Here is a 10212-nt window from a genome sequence, read left to right as displayed (position 1 = left end):
AACATCGCAAACTTAGTTCAACTCTATTATATGCAAGTATAATTCAACTTTGCCATATAATAAGTCTAAGTCATTCATCATGTTTCATTCAGAAATATCGCTAACTTAGTTTAATTCTATTATATGCAAGTATAATTTAACTCAGTCAAATAATAAGTCTAAGTTATTCATCATGTCTCATTCGGAAACATCGTCATAGAACTGGTTAGCCCCATCACACAAATTTCAAATTCACAAAAATCAAATTAGCATTTTATTGTTACTTCGATTAATAAAATTATGACATAAACTTCAAAAAACAAAAAACTAATGATAGAAATATTTTAGATTGCAAGTGTTCCAAGGTCTCGACAACTATTTACAATCAGTGTCTTTTAGCCGATATGCCCTACTACCGGCAACCCAGATGAGTCTATAAGGCCCCTCCCAGTTTGGGTCAAGCTTGTCCTCCCTAGGATTTTTCTTGTTGCCGACAACTTTCCTCAAGACAAGGTCCCCAACTTTGAACTCTCTTGGGCTGACTTTCTTGTTGTAAGCCCTAGCAAGCTGCTGCTGGTATGTCCCTAACCGAATTACTACTCTCTTCCTTCTTTCTTCCAATAGACCCAGATCTCGGGCTAAAAATGCCTCATCGGTCCCATCTTCAACTCCCTGGGTTCTAATTCCAAGGATGCCAACTTCTAATAGGATAACTGCTTCAGTGCCATAAGCAATGGCAAAATAAGACTCCCCAGTTGATCTTCTCGGTGTAGTCCGATATGCCCAGAACACATCGGGCAACTCTTCCTCCCACCTTCCTTTTGCTGTTTCTAGCCTTTTCTTGATCCCATCCAAGATAGTCTTATTGGATGCTTTTGCTTGACCATTGCTCTGAGGGAAACTTAGAGTGGAGTAGCAGTTTTTGATTTTGTACTTTGCACAGAAGCTTTTGACTAGCTTACTGTCAAATTGTGTACCATTGTCTGCTATTATTGTCCTTCAGATCCCAAACCTAGTGATAATGTTCTTCCATAAAATGTTCTTCACATTAATATCTCGAATCTTCACAAGGGGTTCAGCCTCTACCCACTTCGCAAAGTAGTCAGTTGCTACCAGCAGAAATTTCATTTGCCTAGTTGCTTAGGGCAGTTGTCCAACAAGATCTATGCCCCACTAGGCAAACGTCCAACAACTGGACACTGGGTTCAAATCTACTGTTGGTTGATGTATCAAAGGTATAAACCTTTGACACTTCTTGTACTTTTTGATGTAGGCTTCTACATCTTTCTACATGTAGGGCCACCAGTACCCCTGAGTGATGGCCCTATGAGCAAGTGACCTGCCCCCAACATGGCTTCCACAAACTCCTTCATGAATCTCATATAGAAAGTCCTCATCTTAGGAATGATGTACACATCTCAATAATGGTTTAGTGAAGGATCTCCTATAAAGATGGCCATCTGTTATTAGGCTGAACCTAGCCGACTTCAATCTGGTCTTGTGTGCCTTTTTTCAGTCATTTGGAAGCTTGTCATCCCTGAGGAACATTATCATTGCATCCATCCAGCTTGGTTCTATCTCCACACACATTGCTTCGTATTTGGTGATCTAGGGCTCCACACTTGGGCCTGACAAATAATCAACCATTATGTTCCTTGCCTCACCTGATTTCATTACATAAGCCAAGTTTGCCAAGGCGTCAGCGTGACTATTGTCATCTCGACTAACTTGCTATAGCCAGCAATCTTGGAACAAGGAAAGTAATCTAACGACCCCTTTAACATAGGCTATCATTCGTTCATCTCGGGCTGCATACTCGCCAGTTGCCTGATTCACAATAAGTTGGGAGTCACAGAAGACCACGACCTTATCGGCCTCCATTGCTACTGCTAACCCTGCAATCAGTGCCTCATACTTTACTTTTTTGTTTGAGGCCTTAAATCCCAAACGAATAGATTGCTCTAACATTTGCCCATCTGGTGATACTAACACTACTCATGTCCCTGCTCTTTGACAGTTTGAACTTCTATCAACAAATTGGCAAAATGAGTCGCCGATGTAGATGTCGCAGGGCTTTTGTTTTTCTTCTTTTTTATATTTTGCTACAGTTGGGTTCTTGGGCCCCAGTTGGGTTTCTTCCTACTCTCTTAGGCATCCCAAGCCGCGGCTCACTGGTGTCCGACACAGGATGGCACCATAGGTGAACTCGACCATAAAGTCGGCCAGAACCTAGCCCTTAATTGTTGTTTTGGGCCTAAACTCTAAGTCATATTGGCCCAACACTATTGCTCATCTGCTACCCTGCCTGTCAGATCTCCTTGCTACAACAGGGACTTCAAAAGATGCTCAGTCAGTACCACAGTCTTGTGGGCTTGGAAGTAGTGATTCAGTTTTTTTGAAGCCATCACCATGGCTAGTGTCAATTTTTCTAGGGATAAGTACCTGGTCTTTGCACTGGCTACGGTTTTACTCACATAGTATACTGCCCTTTGTTCTCCATTCTCTTCTCTAATTACCACTACACTCACTACATGCTCTGAAACTGCCAAGTATTGGAATAATTCTTCTGTAGGTGTTGGATTTGACAGAAATGGAGCTGTTGTCAGGTGTTTTTTCAAGTCGGCCAAGGTGACTTCGCAATCTTCTGTCCACAAAAAAATTGGTGGCCTTCTTCAACAAACTAAAAAACGGTTTACACTTATCAGAACTTCGACTGATAAACCTGTTTAGGGCTGCCGCCTTGCCGGTCAAAATTTGGACCTGCTTGACTGACATCGGGCTCTTTAAGCCAAGAACAACCTTGATTTGATCTGGGCTTACCTCAATTCCCCTTCTGGTGACCAAGTACCTTAGGAACTTACCAGACCCGACTCCAAATGCACATTTCAAAGCATTTAGTTAGAGTCGATATGTTCTTAGGATATCAAAAATCTCTTTCAAGTCGACTAGATGATTCCCAAGTTCTTTGGTCTTCACGACCATGTCATCAATGTACACTCCTACGATTTTGCCGATCAAATGTCTAAACATCTTGGTCACTAACCTCTGGTAGGTTGCTCCTACATTTTTTAACCTGAAAGGCATCACTCTGTAGTAGTGCAGCCCTTTTAGGGTGATAAATGTAATCTTCTCCTTATCAAGGGGATACATTGTTATCTGGTGGTATCTCATGTAAGCATCTAGGAAGCTCATCCTTTCATGCCCTGAAGTGGCTTCCACCAGCTGATCAATCTTAGGTAGAGAGAATCTGTCTTTGGGGCAAGCCTTATTCAGGCTAGTGAAGTCCACGTAGACCCTCCACTTACCGTTCTTCTTTTTCACTACCACAGTATTGGACAGCCAAGTAAGGTAGTTCACCTCGCGAATGGCTTTGGCTTCCAGCAGTTTGTCCACTTCCTCCTTAACTGCCTCAACATGCAATAACGTCAACCTCCTCACTCGCTGGATGACAGGTTTAGCCGACCTGTCTACACTGAGCATATGGCATGTGACCTCAGGGTTAATGCCTGGCATTTTATATGGCGTCCAGGCAAATACTTCTATGTTGGCCTGTAGGAAAGCCTCTAATTCCCTTTCCTCATCCTCGGCTAAGCCTGAGCCGAGAAGGAAGAAACGCTCTTTATCCCCTTCCTGGACCAGAATTTTCTTCAATGCTTTCTCGCTTTTCTCGGTCGATTCTTTGCCGACATCATCTAGAACCTCCATGTCCTCGTCCTCAATTTCCACTTATTCTGTCTCTCGCACATTGTAGTTGGATTTCATTGCTGCCACGGAGCAATTATTTTTCTGCCCTTAATCCCCTTTAACTTCCTTAATTCCCTGTTTAGTTGGAAATCACAACAATTGGTGTAGTGTTGAAGGAACAACCCTCATTGCGTACAACCATGGCCTTTCCATGATAACATTGTAAGGGAAGGGGGTGTCAATTACTGTAAACTCTGTGCTTACCTTCCTGGTGCTTACTTGCACCTCCAAATTTATTGCTCCCAAGGGCCATGTCGGCGTTCCATTGAACCCGACCATTAGGCAGTTGGACTACTCCAAATCATCTCAGTGAACGCCATGCTCCTTGTAACATTTGACATACATGATGTCACAAGAGTTGCCTTGGTCGATCAGAATGCGCCATACCTAGTATTCTCCAACCTTAAGGGTTACTACCAGAGCATCGTTGTGTAGATGTTGCACCATGTCTAGGCCTGCCCTAATAAAGGACACCATCGGTCCCTGGTACTCGTTTGCCCTTAGCCTTTTTTGTTGGACCTGATACACGTATTGTAAGTGCCTCACCTTTTGGGTCCTTTCTCACATATCATTTTCATTAACCTTCGAGTGAATCACATTGACCATCCGAGGTTCTGCTTGTTGTGGTTGTGGTTGTGGTGGTAGTGGTGTTGCTGGTGTCGGGGGAAGCCTTGCATGCTCTTCCCTCGTTTTGGCCTTATCTACTAGGTCCTTCAAGTGACCCTGTCTGACCAGGTCTTCCAAGTGCATCTTCAGGACTCTACACCCCTGAGTCAGGTACCCATCCTCATTGTGGTTGGCACAGTGCTTCCCAAGGCTCCTTCCCATGAACTCGCCGAGGACCTTTTTCAGCGCTCTATAATACGGCTAGTTTCTGATCCTTTCTAGAACTTTATAAATCGAGATCCGAAAAATATTGGTGACTGCCTATGCAGCCCTCAACCCTGTTTCATGCCTATTAAACCAGTATTACCTCAGCCTCGCTTCGGCAAGTCGTTCCTCTTTTCCTGTTTGGATGCCTTATTTCCCAACGTGTCCTCTTCTACTCTGGCATATTTCTCGATCTGTGCCATGAGCTCCTCCATACTCTTTGGTAGAGTTTTTGCCTGCGACTTTCGAAGCGGGCACTCATCCTCCAGGCCGTTCTTTAAAGACACGATCGCCAATTCCTAGTTACATTCCGGTATTCGGTTGAACACCTTATAATACCTCTTGGCATAAGCCCTGAGGCCTTCACCCTCGCTAATATTTAGAGCCATCAGGGAGTCTACCCTTAGTGGCTGTAACAAACCTGGCCATAAACATCTCAGCCAGGTCATCCCAACTTTTTATAGTTCCTTTCGACAACTTGTGAAACCAATCCGATGCGATTTTCCCAAAGGATGAGGGGAACACCTTGCACAGTAACGGTTCGTTCCCGGTATACAGGGCCATCGAATTCAGATATAAGCTGACATGGTAGTTCAGATCGGACTTACTATCATAAATTTGGAACCACGACATGTGGAACCTTTTTAGGGCCTCAAACTTGTCCAACTTTATGGAGAACAGCGTTCTCGGCTTGACGGGGGATGTGACCTCGACATTTTGCCGCTTCTTTTGGAGGTAGTCTCTTAAATCCTCCTTTAGTCCAACTAGGAGCTCAGCTGTCAACAGATTTCAGTCTTTTTGGTGTGCTACTCCCAGTGTCGTTATGTGTCCTCTTGGACTTCTCTTCATTCACCATGTCAAAACATAAGCCCTTCCCTTGGATATTTCTGGGCTCTTTGACATTTGTCTCCCTGGTATGAAGTGTTCTCTACGAGTCACCTCTGACCAACTCTCCTCGCCCGACATCCTGTGAAGATCAATGTGAGGGCTCTTTTTTCCTACCATATTGTGGGATTGCTGGGATTGTTTTCTACCCCCTTTTCCGTGCGTCAGTCTTGGCCACTGGCATCAGCGTGTCTTGCAATGAAAACAGTGGTTGCATGATGTTGTTCTGCATCATGAAGTTGACAACCGATTGTAGATCTTCCAACTTGTTGGCCATTCCCTTTATCTCGTCGTCCCTCCTCAAGCATCTATCTTTCCATACGTGGAGGTCGCTTTCATTGTAATACTCATCTCGGCCTGATTTTTGTAGGACGTCTGCCTCCTTATCGACGTCCTTATCCCTGAGATTCTAATCTCGTGCTCCCTAATTATGGTTTTCTTCCTCAATGTTCGGATCGGCATGTTTACCACTCCCACATGGGACGTCGTTCCCGATCTTTTCTTTTTGTCCGTTGTTGGCCATCTATTCTCCTTACATTTCCACAGACGACGCCAAATTATGGGTGTTGATTTCTGACCACACAACCAAACAGGAAACTTAGCTAGAGAGCATTGACAGAATAGATTAAGCCCAAACAACCTGTCACAAAAGAATAAGAATCCGGCGGTGGTTCGTCCACCCAAGGGCACTCCGACTCTCAAGTTATTAATCAAAATATCTCTCAAAGATAGCAAATTGTGCTTAACTCACAAGAAAGAACTTATTACTCACAGTCTATCACACATCCCTAAGACCCACGAGGGTGCCCTGCTTTTATAACCAGCACTGACCTGATCCCTGTAGAAGCCTAACTTCAGTGAACTCAGGCTCAATGCTCACCTTGGACTCTCAACTAGATAGGGATAAACTCCCTAAGAGCTTTATCTTTATCCAGATTGAGATCCTCCCTTGTTCTAGGACTCTTGTCCATTATCCGCTCATCTTGGATTTCGGTATCTCTATAGATAACCTCGACCTAGCCGAGATCACCTCGGCACATGACCAGGCCACATGGCACCTCGGTTAACACTTCAATGCCACCTTGGCCATGTGCTATTATTCACAAAATATGTCCCCACAGTGTGTATTCTAACAACACTTTTTATTCCTAGAATTGATTTGTCTAGCCTTTAAAATTTATCAAATGTAGCTAACCAAGAGATGATAAATAACTATTGTATTGCCTATCTTGTTAGAGTTTAATTCTAGAATGAGTAGCCCTCATCATTTAGTCTAAAAGCCTATAGCTTGATATGAGTGGAAAATTATTATGTAGTCCTATATAGGGGATTTATTTCCCTTCTAATCCCACTATATTTTTAATAGACTAACAGGTCCACAGTTTTTTAAGTTTTGTACCTGGAGGTCCCATTTTTTATTTTCTTATTTTTTAAATGACTATATTACCCTTTGATTTGAGATATATATATATATATATATACATGAAAAATCAACTATTAGATTGTAATGTTGCCTATGCGAGGTTGTCTGCGATCTCGACCTCTCTCCGTGATGTCGATCTCTTTGTGTTATAAGGTCGATCTTGTTGTGTGATCTGAATCTCTGTGTATAGGCAATCTCTGCGTACGCTCTGTGTGTGTGTGTGTGTGTGTGTGTGTCTCACTCTGTCTCTATCTTTCGATATATATATATATATATAGATAAGAAAATTGGCGTGATCTTTCGTTTGTGTTTGGCAATGTTGTTATAGTTCTTTGTTTTGTGATAAACTTTATTTGTTTGATACTTATTTTGTGATTTTTGTATGTGATATATTGTAATGATTTTGATTTTGTTGATTTTGTTTGTTGTATAGTGTAATGTGTTTTGAAGTTGTAATTTGGAATTGTGAATTCTGAAGTTTTGATACTGATATGTTGTAACTGTATAATTTTGCAGTTTGGAATTGTGAATTGTGAAGTGTTGATACTGATATGTTGTAACTGTATAATTTTGTAGTTTGGAATCTGCGAACAATTGTTTGCTGGTTTGTGATTTTGTAATATAGAGGGGTGTTTCATGTTAATGTGCAAATACAGTAACTTTTGTATTGTTATTAAGATTAGTAAGGGATGTAGTTATCATGAAGTTGTTGAGAAAATATTTACGAAGTTCAAGGAGTTGAGTGTTGGTAACTTCTATTTGTTTTTCTCTATTCCTGCATATTCTAATTGTATTGTTGAATGTGATGATGATTTGGGGAATATGGTGTGAATGATAGGTTGCAGTGGTTCTCATGTTGTTGATGTTGTTGTGGGTGATAGGAGAATTGTGGAGGTTTATGACAATTCTTCTAGGATTGATTATGTAATTTGTGAGAGTTCTTTGGTTAACGATTGTGATGATTTTGGTGGTTTGTTGCATAATTTTTATCCAGAACAGAGAGAGTTTTGTTGTCTGCTAATTGGAAGGGGGTTATACACAGTGTTAGTCAAGAATTTGAAGGTGGAGTGCCGGCGTTCCGTATTGCATTGGCTAAGTATACAGTTGAGTATGGTTTTGCAGTGAATTATTTAAAGAACAATGCAACAAGTGTAACTGCTGAATGTATGATGAAGTCGTCTACGAGTTGTAAATGGTTTGTGCATGGAAGGTGTTGATGAATTCTGGTATTTTTTTTATTATAAAGTTGGATAATGCGCATACTTGTGGGGCTGTTGCTCGTAGATCTTGTAGCAAAATGGTTGGTTCTAGACTTGTGTCTGATATTGTGTATAATGATATTAGTGATAATCTGTTGACTCGTCCTATTGAAGTTAAAAAAAAGTTGAAGAAGGAATATGGTATAGATGTTTCTTATCGAGTTGCATGGTTAGGAGTTAATAAGGTAAGAGGTGGGTTGTTTGGTGATTTTGCATATTCTTTTGACCAACTTCGATGGTACCTTGAGACGAGTATGAGAACGAATCCCGGAAGTGTGTTTGAATTAGATGTGGATAAAAGTAGTAGGTGTTTTCAGAGGTTGTTTGTGGTATTTCATAGATATTTGTATGGCTTTCAATTTTGTTGTCCGTTGTTGTTTGTTGACGGTACATTCTTGAAAGGGCATTACAAGGGGCATTTGCTTACAGCAACATCAAAGGATGGTAATCAAGAAATGTATTTATTTGCAGTTAGTATAGTTTTGGTTTGTCAGTGTGTTTTGGTAGTCAATGGATTTTGGTTTCTATTATTGTATTGTGAGTCTGCTAATTTTTACAGTTTCATGTTATTTTGTTTTTAGGCCTGTTTGCTTTGGCTTTTGCGATTGTTGACGCTAAAAATCTAGATAATTGGATGTGGTTTTTAAGTCAATTGTTAAAAGTTATTGGTTAAAGCCGGCAGTTTGACCTTTGTGTCTGACCGTCAACATGGATTGCTAGACGCTCTTTCAATAATTTTTCCCAATGCACGTCATGCATATTGCTTGAACCATTTGAAGAGAAATTTGATTGACAGATTGGTGGGACTTTGTACTAACTATAAGCTGACTTTGATGAAAATATTAGCTAAATGTGCTTATGCGCCAACTGTTGCTTCTTTCCAATATTATATGGAGAAATTGAGGCATATTGCTGGGAATGGTAGAGTTGATAGTATATTGGATGGTTTGCAAAATAATAAGTGGGCGAATGCATTTTTTAGAGGGAAACGATATGGTGAGATGTCATCTAATGCTGTCGAGTCTTACAATAATTAGATTGGTGGGGCCCGTGAGTTGTCTATTACTTATATGGTTGATATGATTAGGGTTCAAATCATGATTCAATTGTCTAATAGAAGAGCTGAATCTAAAAGATGGACTACCAAATTGTGTCTAGTTATGGAAAAAAAAGTTGGTGGACTCTTTGAAGCTAGCTAAGTCTTGGAATGTGATTGTTGATAGTGATATTGTGTTTGAGGTTCATTCTTCTATTTCTTTTTATGTTGATATTGGTAGACGGACTTATTCTTGCCATGAATGGCAATTGAATAGTTTTCGTTGTTGTCATGTTGTGCATGCTTTGCATAGTAGTAGTAGAGATGTGTATGATTTTATTGATCCTTTTTTTCGTGTGGATTGTTTTAGAGAGTCGTACAAGGAATCTATTTATCTAGTGCCTTCAAGTGAGAGATTTGACTTTGATGGTGCTGATAGTTCGATTATCAAACCTCCTATAACGAAGAAGCAGCCTTGGCAGAACAAGAAGAAGATGATACCTTCTAGGGTGAGAAAGTAAAGCAAATCAAGTGTGGGAGGTGCTTGAAATATAAGAATCACAATACGAAGACATACAAGGTTGCTATTCGAGGCCATAGTCCATTCTTTTGGATTTATATTTGAAGTTGAGGAATTATGATAATAATATGTAATACTTAGTATTATGGAAGTAATGAATAAAGTTGGTTGCATTCTTTTTTCTTTTTCAATATGTTCTTTAGTTATTGAAATTGTTTTATAATAGTGTTTTTTTTTTTTTTTTTTTTTGTGTGTGTTTGTGTGTGTGTGTGGAGTTGGTTGGTTTTACTTTTGTGGAATGCTGAGAATGTTGTTGAAAATTTCTTATTGAAACTGTATAATCTTGCAGTTTTGCTACATGATATATTTATTTAATATTTCGTAGTGACAAAACTATATAATTTTGCAGTTTTATTTACAATTTTGAAATGTAGTTCATCTATTTGTTTGAGTCATGAAATTGGATAATTTTGCAGTTTCAAAAATTATGTAGGAA

The sequence above is a fragment of the Camellia sinensis genome, chromosome 1 (assembly GCF_055761805.1).
Source record: "Camellia sinensis isolate YWXY chromosome 1, ASM5576180v1, whole genome shotgun sequence".
NCBI classification, from domain to species: Eukaryota; Viridiplantae; Streptophyta; class Magnoliopsida; order Ericales; family Theaceae; genus Camellia; species Camellia sinensis.
Note: the sequence above shows the minus strand (reverse complement) of the source record.